The sequence below is a fragment of the Hordeum vulgare genome, chromosome 4H (assembly GCF_904849725.1).
Source record: "Hordeum vulgare subsp. vulgare chromosome 4H, MorexV3_pseudomolecules_assembly, whole genome shotgun sequence".
NCBI lineage: Eukaryota > Viridiplantae > Streptophyta > Magnoliopsida > Poales > Poaceae > Hordeum > Hordeum vulgare.
In genome coordinates this window covers 42,866,813-42,887,128 of record NC_058521.1, presented here as the reverse complement: position 1 = coordinate 42,887,128, position 20,316 = coordinate 42,866,813, and positions in this window count along the sequence as shown.

Genomic DNA, 20,316 nt, shown 5'->3' with positions numbered 1-20,316 from the left:
TCGACAAAACAAAGTACAGACATGCATGCATCATGATGATAATTAGAACATCAATATCATCATATAATATCTTATGCTAAAGTGGTGATTCCTTCACCAAGTAAAGTATGGATCAAGAACCTTACTGAGAATTAACAACCAATAGCCTTAAACATTGAAGCAATTGCAATTTATCATAACATCGGCAAGAGTCAAATAAGAGCTTGTAAAGCAAATCCACATACTTAATCATCCTTTCGTCTTCTACAATTGCTAAAACTTACGTGGTACTCATGAGATCAAAGTTTTAGTTGGACACAGAGAAAGATAGGGGCTTATAGTTTCGCCTCCCAACTACTTACCTCGAGGGTAATGTCAACAATAATAATACATGAGTACTTACTTGCAAGTTGACACATGAATATAGATCTTTCCCTAGCACATGACGTTAGCCAAGATAAAGGCGAAATAAGGAATTGGTGTCGATCACCATTACTCTTTTAGGGACAAAAAGTAAAGGTACAAGATAGGCCCTTCGCAGAGGGAAGCAGAGGTTGTCATGCGCTTTTGAGGTTTGGATGTGTGGCCTCTTAGTGTGAAGGAACGTCACTTTATATTGCGTCCTGTGATAATTAAATTTATTATGTAGTCCGTCGCTTTTATGTATTCCTCATCACAGGTTCGTACAAAGCTTATTTTCCACACACTAGTAGATTATACATATTTAGGGAGCAATTTTTATTGCTTGCACCGATGACAACTTACTTGAAGTATCTTCTTCAATCCATAGGTAGGTATGGTGGACTCTCATGGCAAAACTGGGTTGAAGGTTTGTGGATGCACAAGTAGTATCTCTACTTAGTGCGGAAGTGTTTGGCTGATATGAGGTGAAAGCTAGCGTCACATGCTAAGGGATCTCTAGTCATATAACATTGTTCGGAACCAAGCAAACATAATTCATTATGTTGTCTTCCTTGTCCAACATCTACTTCTAAGCATGTAATAGTTAATGAGTGTTCACAATCATAGATGGTGTCAAAGATGATATATTTATATGTGAACCTCTCCTTCTTTAATTACTTCCTATTAATTGCAACAATGACCAAGGTCTACGTTTGTCCACCCACAACAAGTTTCAATCAACATTCTTTTTATATGTGAAGTCATCACTTCCCATAAGATCATAACATGATCTTTCATGCTATTGTTCTTTTATTATTATTCAGATCATGGCATGAGGCAAGGCCCTTAACTAAAGCACTCTTTATTATATGACTCACGAGCTCGATTACATCGGGGATGACACAAAGCAAAACTCAAGCCTAGAACATACTAAGAGCTTTATTCTACTAGAAAAGGATAAAACCAAAAAAGGATCGAACTAAGAAAAAGGTAAAAGCAAAAGATGTGATGGTGATAAGATACCGGGGCAACTCCCCCAAGCTTGGCACAAGCCAAGGGGATTGCGCATTCCCGTGCTCAGTTGTCTTCCTTCGAAGGTGATGGTGGTGGAGTTGTCGCAACCTGGGTTTGATCCTCCGTCTTCCAAGGCATAGGTGCACCATCATGGAAAGACGACCGAGTCTGCGGAATCCTCAAATCTGCAGCCAACAGTATTGATTTAAATCTATACTCATACTGACAGTTTTGGTTCTGCAGGTCATAGATCTCGGCTTGAAGGTGATCAATTCTTTCATAGAGCCTGGAGAGGTGCTTCCCGATGTCATTGGCATCGATCTTGTGCTTGTTGGTGACCTCCGTGATCATCATGTGGTTGGAGTTGAGTCCGCGTTCCACCATCCCTTGGCACTTGAAGACTTGCTGCTCCATTGCTTCGAACCTCGCCTCCACGCTTCCAGTCTTCTTGGTCCCCTCGACATCACGGATGTGCAGCACCCCCTCATGCATCTCGATAGATTGAGGGTGTTGCAGCACTCCCGTGAGGTAGGGATTGATGACCTTCTCGAAGAACTTGTCCTTCGGAACTTTTGGGGATGTCATAGCGATCTAGATCTGTCTGCACAGAAGCCCGAAACAAAAACAGAGGAGATTTGCATGATACAAGGGTCAGACCTTTCGGGAGAATATATAATGAATTTTTCCCGACCAAAAGGAGTACTCGCAAGAAAACGGAGTCCGGGAGGCACATGAGGTGCCCACAAGCCACCTAGGCCCGGCCAGGGGGGTAGGCCGGGCCTGGCAAGCTTGTCGCCTCCTCGTGCGCTTTCCGGACTACTTTAAATTGTTCTATTTTCTAAAAATTCCAAAACGGAGGAAAATTTCTACGGGAAAAGTTTTGGAGTCGGTTACTTACCGAATCACATACCTCTTCGTTTTCGGAGTCTAAAACAGGCTGATAAATATCCCTTATGTACTCCTCGGGAGTTATGGTATTAATGATATTGTTTTCAACATTTACGGGAGTACCTGAGATATAATGCTTGATTCTTTGCCCATTTACAACTCTCGGAAAATTACCTTCCGTGTTGTTGATCTTGATGGCACCAGAATGATATACTTCCTCAACAATGTAAGGACCTTCCCATTTAGAGAGAAGCTTGCCTGCAAAAAATCTTAAACGAGAATTGTATAGCAAGACATAATCACCTACATTGAACTCACGTTTCTGTATCCTTTTATCATGCCACCTCTTAACTTTTTCTTTGAACAACTTGGCATTTTCATATGCCTGAGTTCTCCATTCATCGAGTGAGCTAATGTCCAATAACCTCTTCTCACCAGCAAGTTTGAAATCGAAGTTGAGCTCTTTGATTGCCCAATAAGCCTTATGCTCTAGCTCAAGAGGTAAATGACATGCTTTACCGTAAACCATTTTGTACGGAGACATGCCCATGGGATTCTTATAAGCAGTTCTATAAGCCCGTAGTGCATCATCAAGCTCCTTAGACCAATTATTTCTAGACCTATTAACAGTCTTTTGCAGAATTAGTTTAATCTCTCTATTACTTAGCTCTACTTGACCACTGGACTGAGGATGATAGGGCGACTCAATTCTATGGTTGACATCATACTTAGCAAGCGTTTTACGGAAAGCACCATGAATGAAATATGAACTGCTACGGCAACAAAAGTCCTTCCCTGGCAGTGCTGCCATAGATCCTTCTGTCGTCTCTTGAGCTTGCGTTGGTTTTTCCCTTGAAGAGGAAAGGGTGATGCAGCACAGGAGCAGTAAGTATTTCCCTCAGTTTGAGAACCAAGGTATCAATCCAGTAGGAGAATCTCGTCAAGTCCAGAGTACCTGCGCAAACACAAAAGAGCTTGCACCCAACACTTTAAAGGGGTTGTCAATCCCTTCAAGATTGTTTGCAAAGTGAGATCAGAAGGCGAAAAGTGCAACGAAGTAAAAAGTGTAAGGCTGAAAATATGGTGTGGAGTAGACCTGGGGGCCATAGTGTTCACTAGAGGCTTCTCTCAAAATAGAAAATATCACGGTGGGTGAACAAATTACTGTCGAGCAATTGATAGAACCGCGCAAAGTCATGACGATATCTAAGTCAATGATCATACATATAGGCATCACGTCCGAGACAAGTAGACCGATACTTTCTGCATCTACTACTATTACTCCACACATCGACCGCTATCCAGCATGCATCTAGCCTATTGAGTTCATGACAAACAGAATAATGCCTTAAGCAAGATGACATGATGTAGAGGGATAAAATCAAACCAATGATGAAAACCCCATCTTTTTACCCTTGATGGCAACAACACGATGCGTGCCTCGCTACCCCTTCTGTCACTGCGTGAGGTCACCGCATGGTATGAACCCAAAACCAAGCACTTCTCCCATTGCAAGAATCATAGATCTAGTTGGCCAAACAAAACCCACAACACGAAGAGAATTACAAGGATATGAAATCATGCATAAGAGAGATCATAAGAAACTCAAATAAGATTCATGGATAATCTGATCATAAATCCACAATTCATCGGATCTCAACAAACACACCACAAAAGAAGATTACATCGGATAGATCTCCATGAAGATCATGGAGAACTTGGTATTGAAGATCCAAGAGAGAGAAGAAGCCATCTAGCTACTAGCTATGGACCCGTAGGTCTATTGTGAACTACTCACGCATCATCGGAGAGGTCATGGTGTTGATGAAGAAGCCTCCGTATCCGAATCCCCCCTCCGGCAGGGCACCAGAACGTGCCCCAGATGGGATCTTGCGGAGACAGAAGCTTGCACCGGCGGAAAAGCACTTTCGATGATCTCCTGATTTTTTGTCGAATTTTTGGGGATATATAGTCGCAAAACCTAGGGCAAAGGAGGTCCAGGGGGCCCACAAGCCTGGGGGCCGCGGTGAGGGGGCTTGTGGGGCCCCTTGGGACCCCCTGCCTTGGCTCTCAAGTCTTCTGATGTTCTTCTGTTAAGGAAAAAATATTTTCGGGGATTTTATTCCGTTTGGACTCCGTTTCAAAATCTCCTCTGAAAGGGGTCAAAAACATGGAAAAACAGGAACTGGCACTTGGCACTGAGTTAATAAGTTAGTCCCAAAAAATATATAAAAGGCATGCAAAACATCCAAAGTTTGACAAGATAATAGCATGAAACCATCAAAAATTATAGATACGTTGGAGACGTATCAAGCATCCCCAAGCTTAACTCCTGCTCGTCCTTGAGTAGGGAAGTGATAAATAATGAATTTTTGATGTGGAATGCTACTTAGCATAGTTGTCCTTTGCAACTTATTTCACGTGACATGAATGTTCAAATCCGTAAGATTCAAAACAATAGTTTGCTATTGACATGAAAACAATAATACTTCAAGCAAACTAGCAAAGTAATCATGAACTTTCAAAATAACAAGGCCAAGGAAAGTTATCCCTACAAAATCATATAGTCTGGCTATGCTCCATCATCCTCACACAACTAATGTAAATCATGCACAACCCCGGTATTGGCCAAGTAATTGTTTTCGCACTCTTACTGTCTCAAACTTTTTATAACTATCACACAATACATGAGTGTGAGCCATGGATATAGCACTATAGGTGGAATAGAGTGTGGTGGTGGTTGTGAGACAAAAAGGAGGAGAAGGTCACATTGACTCGGCGTATGAAAGGGCTATGGAGATGCCCATTAATAGATATCAATGTGAGTGAGTAGGGATTTCCATACAAGGGATGCACTAGACCTATAAGTATGTGAAAGCTCAAAAGGAGAACTAGTGGGTGTGCATCCAACTGGCTTGCTCACGAAGACCTAGGGCAATTTTGAGGAAGCCCATCATTGGAATAGACAAGCCAAGTTATAAAATGAAGATTCCCACTAGCATATCGTCATGACAAAGCAAGAAGCTCTCAATCATGAAGAACATGGCGCTATTATGAAGCACAAGTGTGGAAAAAGATAGTAGCATTGTCCCTTCTCTCTTTTTCTCTCTCTTTTTTTGTTTGGGCTCTTGGCCTCTTTTTTTATTTGGGATCTTTGGCCTCTTTTTTTCCTCACATGGGACAATGCTCCAATAATGATGATCATCACACTTTTATTTACTCACAGCCCAAAGCTTAGCACGATGATGACTCTATAGGGAATGCCTCCGGCACTGTACCGGGATGTGCAACGATCTAGCATGGCGTATGCCATTGAAAACATCTCGCTAGCTAATTTACGATCATGCAATGGAAATATGAGAGTGACAACACAAGTCATGAGACGAAATGGTGGGAGTTGCATGGCAATATATCTCGGAATGGCTATGAAAATGCCATAGTAGGTAGGTATGGTGGTTGTTTTGAGGAAGGCATATGGTGGGTTTGTGTACAGGCGAGAATTGCGCGGTACTAAAGAGGCTAGCAAAGGTGGAAGGTGAAAGTGCATCTATACCATGGGCTCACATTAGTCATGAAGAACTCACATACTTGTTGCAAAAGTTTTTATAAGTAATCGAAACAAAGTGCTAAACGCATACTCCTAGGGGAAGGGTTGGTAGGTGTTAACCATCGCGCGATCCCGACCTCAACACACAGGATGACAATCAATAGATCAATTATGCTCCGACTTCCTAACATAGCGGTTCACCATACGTGCATGCTACGAGAATCACTAACTTCAACACAAGTATCTCTAGATTCACAACACCCTACTAACATAGCTCTTAATATCACCAAATCCATGTCTCAAAACTAATTGAGAGGAATCAAGACTTCTCTTTCTACTCAATGCACATGAAGATGGAGGTTTTTGCATCCTCTTTGGGTACCTATCACCTTTGGGACTACTTTCATAGCATAAGCCAACTACTAAGTCACGCACCGCCCTGGTCTAAAAGATATAAGTGAAGCACATAGAGCAAAAGTATCTAGCTCAAAAGATATAAGTGAAGCACTATGAGCATTCTAGCAAAACCACGATGAGTGCATGTATCTCTCTCTCAAAAAGGTGTGCAGCAAGGATGATTGTGACACAACAAAAAGAAAATACTCCTATGATACAAGACGTTCCAAGAAAAACACATATCATGTGGTGAATAAAAATATAGCTCCAAGTAATGTTACCGATGGATTGAAGACGAAAGAGGGGATGCCTTCCCGGGTCATCCCCAAGCTTAGGCTTTTTGGTGTCCTTGAATTTGTGTTGGGATGCCTTGGGCATCCCCAAGCTTGAGCTCTTTCCACTCCTTATCTCATCATCCATGAGAACATCACCCAAAACTTGAAAACTTCACAACACAAAACTTAAACAGAAACTCGTGATAACATTAGCACAAGAAAACAAACTACCACTTCTTTTGGTACTATAGAAAACTTGAATTCTATATATATTGGTGTTGGGCTACTGTATTATCACTTTTCCATGGCTAGTACCCCCCGATACTAACCATAGTTTCATCAAAACAAGCAACCAACTCAACAAAAACAGAATTTGTCAAAAACAGACCAGTCTGTAGCAATCTGTATACTTCGTATACTTCTGGTACCTCCAAAATTGTGAAACATTACGACTGCCTAGGTAAAAGGCATATCAACCAGCATAAAAAAGAATCAACTCAAAAGCTCTTTCTGAATAAAAATGAAAAATCATCTCGTGAGCGAAAAGTTTCTGTCTTTTTCCAGCAGGATCAAACAACCATCACCAAGACTAGTCATAAAGGTTTTGCTTGGCTCAAACACAAAAGGAAACACAAAAACACAATCACAAGACAATTGTGATGGTGTGGACGCAACAAAGCAGAAAGAAAAAGATAAATTCATTGGGTTGCCTCCCAACAAGCGCTATTGTTTAACACCCTTAGCTAGGCATAAAAGTGATAGAAGCACGTATCGTCGTCTTTGGTGCTCAAACCATAAGTGGCCCTCATCATGGATTCATAAGGAAATCTTATTTTATTTCTAGGAAAGTGTTCCATGCCCTTCCTTAAAGGAAATTGAAATCTAATATTCCCTTCCTTCATATCGATGATTGATTCGATAGTCCTTAGGAAAGGTCTACCAAGAACAATAGGGCATGCAGGATTGCAATGAATGTCAAGCACAATGAAATCCATGGGTACATAGTTCCTATTTGCAATAATAAGAACATCATTGATACTTCCCATGGGTTTCTTGACAGTAGAATCAGCATGATGCAAATTAAGAGAACACTCTTCAATCTCATTAAAACCGAGAACATGACATAAAGACTTTGGAATCGCGGAAACACTAGCACCCAAATCACACAAGGCATTGCATTCATAGTTTCTGATTTTGATTTTTATGGTAGGTTCCCACTAATCATGAAGCTTTCTAGGGATAGAGACTTCCAATTCAAGTTTCTCTTCAAGAGATTTTATCATAGCTTCGACGATATGATCGGTAAAGGTCTTGTTTTGGCTATAAGCGTGTGGAGAGTTTAACATGGATTGCATCAAAGAAATGCATTAAATCAAGGAGCATTTATCATAATTGAATTCCTTGAAATACATGGTAGTAATTTCATTACTACTCAAAGTTTTAACATCTTCTACTCCACTTTCAATGCTTTTAGCATCAAGATATATGGACTCCGAATCATTGGGGCACTTTTCGACCAAAGTGGATTCATATCCAGCCCCATATTCATCAGGTTTGACACAAGAAAACAAAGATTCAATGGGAGTCACACCAAGCACTTTAAGATCTTCGTGATTCTCATCACGAGAACACGCCTTTTTAAGCCATTCATGTCTAGCACGAATTTGGGCGGTTCTTTCTTGGCTCTCAATCATGGAAACACGCATAGCTTTCAAAGTTTCATCCATGTTAATTTTGGGAGGAGCACATCTAACTTTCAAAGCATCAACATCACTAGACATTCTATCAACGCTCTTAGCCAAATCGTCAATTTTGAGTAGCTTTTCCTCTATGGACGCATTGAAAATCTTTTGAGAGTTGATGGACTCTTTGATATTACTCTCTAGATCAGAGGGTAATCTATTGTAATTTCCATGAGTATTGTTGTAGGAGTTGCCAAAATTATTAGAGGAGTTACTAGGAAAAGGCCTAGGAACATAGTTTCCTCTAAAAGCATTGTTGTTGTCAAAGTTATTCCTACCAACAAAATTAACGTCCAAGCTAGCGTTGCTACTCTCAACGAAAGAAGACAAGGGCATATCATTAGGATCCAAAGGAGCACTTCTACTAGCAACCAAATTCATTAACTCGTCCATCTTAGCACTCAACGAGTTAATTTCTTCTATAGCGTGTACCTTCTTACTAGTAGGTGACCTTTCAGTGTGCCACTGAGAGTAGTTCGTCATGATGTTGTCTAAGAGCTTTGTGGATTCCCCTAATGTGATTTCCATGAATGTTCCACCTGAGGCGGAGTCCAAGATATTTCTAGAAGCGAAATTCAAGCCAGCGTAAAAGATTTGAATAATCATCCAAAGAATCAAGCCATGAGCGGGACAATTTCTAATCATTAATTTCATTCTCTCCCAAGATTGTGCAACATGTTCATGATAAAGTTGCTTGAAATTCATGATATGATTACAGAGAGAGATAATCTTAGCCGGCGGAAAATACTTGGATATATAAGCATCTTTGCACTTATCCCAAGAATCGATACTATTTTTGGGCAAAGAAGAAAACCAAGTTTTTGCGCGATCTCGCAACGAGAAAGGAAAAAAAGCTTCAATTTAATCACGTCATTATCCACATCTTTCTTCTTTTTCATATCGCAAAGCTCATTGAAGGTATTGATATGGGATGTGACATCTTCACTAGGAAGGCCGGAGAATAGCTCTTTCATAACAAGATTCAGCAAGGCGGCATTGATTTCGTATGACTCCGCACTAGTGCCGGGAGCAATCGGAGTACTAATAAAATAATTATTATTAGTATTCGAGAAGTCACAAAGTTTGGTGTTTTCATTCATGGTGACTTAGGTAATCAAGCAAGCACACAAGCAAACAAAGAGCAAGCGAGAAAAAGGGCGAACGAAAAGGCAAACGGAAAAGGCAAATTGTGAAGTGGGGGAGAGGAAAACGAGAGGCAACTCACAAACAAAGTAAATGCAAGAGATGAGTTTGCGACACCTACTTGGATGAGTTCTTGACTTGATCCTCCCCGGCAACGGCGCCAAAAATCCTTCCGCTACGGCAACAAAAGTCCTTCCCCGACAGTGGTGCCAGAGATCCTTCTGTTGTCTCTTGAGCTTGCGTTGGTTTTTCGCTTGAAGAGGAAAGGGTGATGCACCACAGGAGCAGTAAGTATTCTCCTCAGTTTGAGAACCAAGGTATCAATCCAGTAGGAGAATCTCGTCAAGTCCAGAGTACCCGCGCAAACACAAAAGAGCTTGCACCCAACGCTTTAAAGGGGTTGTCAATCCCTTCAAGATTGTTTGCAAAGTGAGATCTGAAGGCGAAAAGTGCAATGAAGTAAAAAGTGTAAGGCTGAAAATATGGTGTGGAGTAGACCCCGGGGCCATAGTGTTCACTAGAGCCTTCTCTCAAAATAGCAAATTTCACGGTGGGTGAACAAATTACTGTCGAGCAATTGATAGAACCGCGCAAAGTCATGACGATATCTAAGGCAATGATCATACATTTGGCATCACGTCCGAGACAAGTAGACCGATACTTTCTGCATCTACTACTATTACTCCACACATCGACCGCTATCCAGCATGCATCTAGTGTATTGAGTTCATGATGACCAGAGTAACGCCTTAAGCAAGATGACATGATGTAGAGGGATAAACTCAAACCAATGATGAAAACCCCATCTTTTTACCCTTCATGGAAACAACATGATGCGTGCTTCGCTACCCCTTCTGTCACTGGGTGAGGTCACCGCATGGTATGAACCCCAAACCAAGCACTTCTCCCATTGCAAGAATCATAGATCTAGTTGGCCAAACAAAACCCACAACTCGAAGAAAATTACAAGGATATGAAATCATGCATAAGAGAGATCACACAATGCTACCACCTTTCCACACTTGTGCATATTAAGTACCATGATCTTCATGATTGAGAGTCCCTCGTTTTGTCACCACCATATAGCTAGTGGGAAATTTTCATTATATAACTTGGCTTGTATATTCCAATGATAGGCTTCCCCAAATTTGCCTTAGGTCTTCGTGAGCAAGCAAGTTGGATGCACACCCACTAGTTTTCTTTAAGAGCTTTCACATACTCTTAGCTCTAGTGCATCATTTGTATGGCAATCCCTACTCATTCACGTTGATATCTATTGATGAGCATCTCCATACTCATTGATATGCCTAGTCAATGTGACCATCTTCTCCTTGTTTGTCTTGCAACCTCCACCACACTCCACACCACTTATAGTGATAAAACCATGGCTCACGCTCATGTATTGCGTGAGAGTTGAAAAAGTTTGAGAAAGTAAAGGTGTGAAAACAATTACTTGGCCAATACCGGGGTTGTGCATGATTTAAATTCGTTGTGCAATGATGATAGAGCATAGCCAGACTATATGATTTTGTAGGGATAACTTTCTTTTGGCCTTGTTATTTTGAAAGTTCATGATTACCTTGCTAGTTTTCTTGAATTATTATTGTCTTCACGTCAATAGCAAACTATAGTTTTGAATCTAATGGATCTGAACATTCACGTCACATAAGAGGAGTTACAAAGGACATCTATGCTAGGTTGCATGAAAGCATCAAAAAATCATTCTTTAGCACTTCCCTACTAGAGGACGAGCAGGAGTTAAGCTTGGGAATGCTTGATATGTCTCAAACGTATCTATATTTTTTTATGGTTTCACCTTGTTATCTTGTCAACTCTGGATGTTTTGTTTACCTTTTATATCTTTTTTGGGACTAACTTATTAATTCAGTGCCAAGCGCCAGTTCCTGTTTTTTCTGTGTTTTTGACTCTATTCAGATCTGATTTTGGAACGGAGTCCAAACGGAATAAAATCCCTGAAATAATTTTTTCCAGAACGGAAGAAGATCGGGAGGCTTGAGGGCCAAGCAACTGGGCCCACAGGGGGCCCGCAAGCCCTGTTGCCGTGGCCAGGGGGGAGGCCGCGACAACCAAGCTTGTGCCCCCCTGGCGCTCCCCTGCCCTAGGTCTTTGGCCTATAAATTCCCTAAAAATCCAGAAAAAAAATCAAGGCATCCATGAAAACACTTTTCCGCCGCCGCAAGCTTCCGTTTCCGTGAGATCTCATCTGGAGACCCTTCTCGGTGCCCTGCCGGAGGGGAATTTGGAGTTGGAGGGCTTCTTCATCAACATCATCGCCCCTCCAATGACTCGTGAGTAGTCCACTTCAGACCTACGGGTCCGTAGTTAGTAGCTAGATGGCTTCTTCTCTCTCTTGGATCTTCAATACAAAGTTCTCTATGATCTTCATGGAGATCTATCCGAGGTAATCCTCTTTGGCGGTGTGTTTGTCGAGATCCGATGAATTGTGGATTTGTGATCAGATTATCTATGATATATATTTGAGTCTTTGCGGGTTTCCTATATGCATGATTTGATATCCTTGTAAGTCTGTCTGAGTCTTGGGTTTTGTTTGGCCAACTAGATCTATGATTCTTGCAATGGGAGAAGTGCTTGGTTTTGGGTTCATACCGTGTGGTGACTTTTCCCAGTGACAGAAGGGGCAGCAAGGCACGCATCGTGTTGTTGCCATCAAGGGTAACAAGATGGGCTTTTATCGTAGATATGAGATTGTCCATCTACATCATGTCATCTTCCTTAAGGCGTTACTCTGTTCTTTTGGACTTAATACACTAGATTCATGCTGGATAGCGGTCGACGTGTGGAGTAATAGTAGTAGATGCAGAAAGTATCGGTCTACTTGTTTTGGACGTGATGCCTATAGATATAATCATTGCCTTAGATAACGTCACGACTTTGCACGGTTCTGTCAATTGCTCGACAGTAATTCGTTCACCCACCGTCTACTTGCTTTCATGAGAGAAGCCACTAGTGAACACTAGGGCCCCCGGGTCTATTCACACCTATCGTTTCCACTTTCGCTTTTACTTTGCTTGTTTACTTTGTTGCTTTCAGTTCTCACTTGCCAAACAATCTATAAGGGATTGACAACCCCTTCATAGAGTTGGGTGCAAGCTTTTTGTGTTTGTGCATGTACTTATGATAGTCCTTCACTGGATCGATACCTTGGTTCTCAAAACTGAGGGAAATACTTATCGCCGCTGTGCTACATCACCCTTTCTGCTTCGAGGGAACACCAACGCAAGGCTCCAAAGCCACGGGGGAATCCTTTGCATATTTGCAAGGAAGTCCCTAAAGGCGTAGCCGTAGCAGAAGGATTCCCGGTGCCGTTGCTGAGGAGTATCAAGACAAGAATAGTCTCCCGTCAGCACGCTTGTTTCTCGCACCGTTGGAAGGTCTTTTGTTGCAGTAGGAGAAGTATTTCTAGCACCGTTGCCGGGGAAGGAGAGATCTATCCAAGTAGGTCTCACAAACTCATCTCTTTCATTTACCTTTGTTTGCCAGTTGCCTCTCGTTTTCCTCTCCCCCACTTCACCAATTTGCCTTTTTCTGTTTGCCTTTTTCGTTTGCCCTTTTCTCTCGCTTGCTTTCTGTTCGCTTGTGTGCCATGTGCCTTCAACATGCTTGCATCTTCGCTTGCTGAAAATCTAGTGATATGGATCCTCATCCACTTGCTAATCTCTTTAAGAGATCCAATTATGTTGATCCAATTGCTAGTGAGTTGAGTACACTTGACTATCTTTATGGAGTTTTGCTTGAGATGCGTGAATCTGAAAATTGTGAGGAAGAAATTTATGAAGTGATTCACGAGTGCTCCTTGGATTAAAAGCATGATTGCAATGGTTTCACTATAAATTCTATTAGTGACAATCATGCTAAAAATATGCAAAACCCTAAGCTTGGGGATGCTAGTTTTGCTATGTCCACTACTTGTTGCAATGATCATGAGTGGGGCGATGATTTTTCTTATGATCTTGAAAATTTGTTTAAGCCTCATGATGAATATGATATTTGCAATATTATTGAAAGTGGGTTTGGAGAAGTCATGACTTTAGTTGATGATAATCCCAGTATTTTTAAAGAGCGTCAACTTTGCATGCATGTGGATCATGAAAAGAATATCCTATGTGATAGTTACATTTTTGAATTCGAATATGATCCCACATGTAATTATTATGAGAGAGGAAAATATGGTGGTAGAAACTTTCATATCACTAAATCACCTCTCATTATGTTGAGATTGCTATTGTCTCTTTCTTCTTCCTTGCATATGGTAACTATTGGTTGTCTTGACAACCTGTTTTCCTATAAAATGCCTATGCATAGGAAGTATGTTAGATTTAGATGTGATTTTCACATGCTCCATGATGCTCTCGTTGTGCTTCAATCCTTATCTTTTATGTGAGCATCATTGAAATCATCATGCCTAGCTAAGGGCGTTAAACAATAGCGCTTGTTGGGAGGCAACCCAACGAATCTATCCTTTTTCTTTCTGTTTTGTGTTTTCCACACTTTCATAATTCTGTTATGATTGTGTTTTTTGTGTTTCTTTTGCGTTTTTGCCAAGTAAAACCGTTATGATCAGTCTTGGGGATGATTGTTTGGTCATGCTGGAAAAGCAGAAACTTTCTGCTCACGAAAAGAATTTTCATTTTTTTCTGTAAGAGCTTTTCAGTTGATTATTTTTGATGCGGATTTCTATACAAATTATTCAGACTGTAGTAATTGTTCAGAATTTTTGAAGTAACAGAAGTATACGAAGTATACAGATTGCTACAGACTGGTCTGCTGTTAACAGATTCTGTTTTTGTTGTGTTGGTTGCTTATTTTGATGAAACTATGGATATTATCGGGGGGTATTAGCCATGGAAGATTGAAAATACAGTAATCCAACATCAACATAAGTAGAATTTAAGTTTGCTACAGTACCTAAGGAAGTGGTGGTTTGCTTTCTTATACTAATGTTATCACGAGTTTCTGTTTAAGTTTCGTGTTGTGAAGTTTTCAAGTTTTGGGTGAAGTTCTTATGGACAAAAAGATAAAGGCAAGATCTCAAGCTTGGGGATGCCCAAGTCACCCCAAGATGATTAAAGGATGCCGTAAAAGCCTAAGCTTGGGGATGCTCAAGTCACCCCAAGATCATTAAAGGATGCCGTAAAAGCCTAAGCTTGGGGATGCCCCGGGAAGGCATCCCCTCTTTCGTCTTCAATCCATCAGTAATGTTACTTGGGGCTATATTTTTATTCACCACATGTTATGAGTTTTGCTTGGAGCGTCTTGTATCGTTGGAGTCTTTTATTTTTGTTGTGTCACAATCATCCTTGCTGCACACCTAGAGAGAGATACATGCATTCACCATGATTTTGTCGAGCTTCACTTATATGATTTGGTAGACAATTCAGCTCACATGTGCTTCACTTATATATTTTGAGCTAGTTGATTTTGTTCTATGTGCTTTACTTATATCTTTTAGAGCACGGCGGTGCGTGGCTTGGTAGTTGATCTATGCTATGAAAGTAGTCTCAAAAGGGTAGTTATCCAAAGGGATACGAAAACTTCCACCTTCATGTGAATTGAATAGTTAGAGAAGTTTGTTTCATCTCAACTAGTTTTGAGTTGTGGTTATGGTAATATTGAAGTTATATTAGTAAGGTGTTGTGGATCTAGAAATACTTGTGTTGAAGTTAGTGATTCTCGTAGCATGCACGTATGGTGAACCGCTATGTGATGAAGTCTGAGCATGATTAGTCTACTGATTGTCATCCTTTGTGTGGCGGTCGGGATCGCGCGATGGTTTATACCTACCAACCCTTCCCCTAGGAGTATGCGTTGAATGCTTTGTTTCGATTACTAATAAAACTTTTGCAACAAGTATATGAGTTCTTCATGACTAATGTTGAGTCCATGGTTTAGATGCACTTTCACCTTCCACGATCACTATCTTCTTTAGTGTCGTGCAACTTCCGCCGGTGTACAAAACCCACCATTAGCCTCCCTCAAAACAGCCACCATACCTACCTACTATGGCTTTTTCAAAGTCATTCCGAGATATATTGCCATGCAACTACCACCATGACATGTGACACCACGTCTGCATTGCCATTGCATGATCGTAAGATAGCTAGCATGATGTTTCCATTGATGTCCATGCCATGCTAGATCATTGTCACGGTAAACTACCAAAGGCATTCCATATAGAGTCATCATTGTTCTAAGTTTTGACTTGTAAGTGTGATGATCATCATTGATGGAGCATTGTCCCATGTGAGGAAATAAAACAGGCCAAAGATGCCCACCAAAATTAAAAAAAGAGGCCAAAGAGCCCATTCAAAAAAATGAGAGAAAAAGAGAGAAGGGACAATGCTACCACCTTTCCACACTTGTGCATATTAAGCACCATGATCTTCATGATTGAGAGTCTCTCGTTTTGTCACCACCATATAGGTAGTGGGAAATTTTCATTATATAACTTGGCTTGTATATTCCAATGATAGGCTTCCTCAAATTTGCCTTAGGTCTTCGTGAGCAAGCAAGTTGGATGCACACCCACTAGTTTTCTTTAAGAGCTTTCACATACTCTTAGCTCTAGTGCATCATTTGTATGGCAATCCCTACTCATTCACGTTGATATCTATTGATGAGCATCTCCATAGCTCATTGATATGCCTAGTCAGTGTGACCATCTTCTCCTTGTTTGTCTTGCAACCTCCACCACACTCCACACCACTTATAGTGCTAAAACCATGGCTCACGCTCATGTATTGCATGAGATTTGAAAAAGTTTGAGAAAGTAAAGGTGTGAAAACAATTACTTGGCCAATACCGGGGTTGTGCATGATTTAAATTCGTTGTGCAATGATGATAGAGCATAGACAGACTATATGATTTTGTAGGGATAACTTTCTTTTGGCCTTCTTATTTTGAAAGTTCATGATTACCTTGATAGTTTGCTTGAATTATTATTGTCTTCATGTCAATAGCAAACTATTGTTTTGAATCTAATGGATCTGAACATTCACGTCACATAAGAGGGGTTACAAAGGACATCTATGCTAGGTAGCATGAAAGCATCAAAAATTCATTATTTATCACTTCCCTACTCAAGGACGAGCAAGAGTTAAGCTTGGGGATGCTTGATATGTCTCAAACGTATCTATAATTTTTGATGGTTTCACGCTGTTATCTTGTCAACTTTGGATGTTTTGTTTGCCTTTTATATCTTTTTGGGGACTAACTTGTTAATTCAGTGCCAAGCGCCAGTTCCTATTTTTTCTCTATTTTTGACTCTTCTCAGATCTGATTTTGGAACGGAGTCCAAACGGAATAAAATCCCCGAAGTAATTTTTTCCAGAACGGAAGAAGATCGGGAGGCTTGAGGGCCAAGCAAGTGGGCCCACAGGGGGCACACAAGCCCTGTTGCGGCGGCCAGGGGGGAGGCTGCGGCAACCAAGCTTGCGGCCCCCCTGGCGCTCCCCTGCCCTAGGTGTTTGGCCTATAAATTCCCTAAAAATCCAGAAAAAATCAAGGCATCCACGAAAACACTTTTCCGCCGCCGCAAGCTTCCGTTTCCGCGAAATCTCATCTGGAGACCCTTCCCGGTGCCCTGCTGGAGGGGACTTTGGAGTTGGAGGACTTCTTAATCAACATCATCGCCCCTTCAATGACTCGTGAGTAGTTCACTTCAGACCTACGGGTCCGTAGTTAGTAGCTAGATGGCTTCTTCTCTCTCTTGGATCTTCAATACAAAGTTCTCCATTATCTTCATGGAGATCTATCCGATGTAATTCTCTTTGGCGATGTGTTTGTGGAGATCCGATGAATTGTGGATTTGTGATCAGATTATCTATGATATATATTTGAGTCTTTGCTGGTATGTGAAACTAGGTGGTATATATTTGGCAACGATATAATTTGCATAATCAGCATACCACGGTGTACTACGTGAAGCATTGATGACATTTAGTTGCTCATTAGGAAAGCTATCATCAATAGGTTGTGGGTCATCAAGAACATTCTCCAACCTAGACAAGTTATCTGCTACAGGGTTCTCAGCACCCTTCCTATCAACAACATGCAAATCAAATTCTTGTAGCAAGAGAACCCATCTGATAAGTCTAGGTTTAGCATCTTTCTTTTTCATAATATACTTAATAGCAGCATGATCAGTGTGAATAGTCATCTTGGAATCAACAATGTAATACCTGAACTTTTCACATGCAAACACGACTGCTAAAAATTCCTTTTCAGTAGTAGCATAGTTTCTTTGGGCACTGTCTAGAGTTTTACTATCATAGTGAATAACATTCAACTTCTTATCAACTCTTTGTCCTAGAACAACACCAACAACATAATCACTAGCATCACACATAATTTCAAAAGGTAAGTTCCAATCAGGTGGTTGAACGATAGATGCAGTTATCAAGGCCTTCTTAAGTATTTCGAAGGCTTCCTCACAATCATCGTCAAAAACAAAAGGAATATCCTTTTGCAAGAGATCGGTAAGTTCCAATCAGGTGGTTGAACTCATGTGACACACCTTCAAAGCCAACAGTGACAGTTTGCTTCTCACAGTCAATATGAGCATTGACAGTATTGAGGAAAGGTCTGCCAAATATGATGGTACAAAAGCTATCTTGTGTGGTAGCAAGGACGAGAAAATTAGCAGGATACTTAGTTTTACCACACAAGACTTCAACATCTCTAACAATTCCCAAAGGGCAGATAGTATCTCTATTGGCAAGCTGAATAGTGACATCAATAGGTTCCATCTCGACAGGTGCAATCTCGCATTTAATTTCATCATATAAAGATTGAGGTATTGCACTAACACTAGCACCCACGTCACATAAACCATGATAACGATGATCTCCTATCTTAACAGAAACAACAGGCATGCCAACAACAGGCCTATGTTTGTCTCTAGTATGAGGTTTAGCAATTCTAGCAGCATCTTCACAGAAGTGAATATCATGCCCCTCAACATTGTCAACAATCTTTTCACAAAAGTCAGAGAATATAGCCATCATACATCTTTGGAAGGTAGCATGTGCATTACATAAGCCAAAAGGCATACTTCTATAAGCAAAAGTACCGAAAGGGCAGGTAAAAGTGGTTTTCTCCTGATCAGATTGTGCAAAAGGTATTCGGGAGAAACCAGAATAACCATCTAGAAAGCAGAAGTGTGTGAGTTTGGACAATCTTTCTAGCATTTGGTCAATAAAAGGCAAAGGGTAATGATCTTTCCTAGTGGCCTTATTCAATTTCCTAAAATCAATCACCATCCTATAGCCAGTAATAATCCTCTGTGGGATCAATTCATCTTTATCATTAGGGACAACGGTAATACCTCCCTTCTTAGGGACGCAATGCACCGGACTTACCCAATCGCTATGAGCAACAGGATAGATAATACCTGCTTCCACGAGCTTTAGTATTTCTTTTCTTACTACCTCTTTCATCTTAGGATTTAATCTCCGTTGATGATCGGCAACTGGTTTTGAATCAGGATCGGTTTTAATTTTGTGCTGGCATAGAGTGGGACTAATGCCCTTAAGATCAAGAGTATATCCAATAGCAGCACGGTGCTTCCTCGGAGTTTTCAATAATTTCTTTTCTTCATGCTCTGAAAGGCTAGCACTAATGATAACATGATATATCTCTTTTTCATCAAGATAAGCATACTTAAGAGTATCAGGTAATTGTTTAAGCTCAAACACAGGATCACCCTTTGGATCTCCAAGCAGTTCAACATGCAAATTATTCTTAAGGATAGGATGTTGTTCAAAGATAACTCTATCTATCTCATTACTTTCATCCATATGCATATCATTTTCATGCTCCAGCAAATATTGCTCTAAAGGATCAGTAGGAGGCACAACAATAGAAGCTAGGGCAATAGTTTCATCCTTACTAGACAATTCTTTTTCATGAGGTTGTCCACCAAACTTGGAGAAGTTGAACTCATGTGACACACCTTCAAAGCCAACAGTGACAGTTTGCTTCTCACAGTCAATATGAGCATTGACAGTATTGAGGAAAGGTCTGCCAAATATGATGGTACAAAAGCTATCTTGTGTGGTAGCAAGGACGAGAAAATTAGCAGGATACTTAGTTTTACCACACAAGACTTCAACATCTCTAACAATTCCCAAAGGGCAGATAGTATCTCTATTGGCAAGCTGAATAGTGACATCAATAGGTTCCATCTCGACAGGTGCAATCTCGCATTTAATTTCATCATATAAAGATTGAGGTATTGCACTAACACTAGCACCCACGTCACATAAACCATGATAACAATGATCTCCTATCTTAACAGAAACAACAGGCATGCCAACAACAGGCCTATGTTTGTCTCTAGTATGAGGTTTAGCAATTCTAGCAGCATCTTCACAGAAGTGAATATCATGCCCCTCAACATTGTCGGACAGGAGATCTTTGATAATAGCAATGCTAGGTTCAACTCTAATTTGCTCAGGGGGTGTAGGTGTTCTAATGTAGCCCCTACGTATCACAGTTGAAGCTTTAGAATGATCCTTTATTCTAACAGGGAAAGGTGGTCTCTCAATGTAAGCACTAGGAACAATAGGATCATTGTAAGCAATGACTTTCTCTTCAACTGCATTGGGTTTAACTACATTGACTTCTAAGGGAGGATGATATTTAAACCACTTCTCTTTAGGGAGATCAATATGAGCATCAAATGATTCACATAATGTAGCTACTATCTGAGAGTCAAGTCCATATTTGGCGCTAAAATCACAAAAAGTATTTGTTTCAACAAAGGATTTAACGCAATCAAACTTGAGATTCATACCTGACTCCTTACCTTCATCAAACTCCCAATCTTCCGAGTTGCGTTTAATTCTTTCCAATAAATTCCATTTGAAGTCAATATCTCTCTTCATAAAAG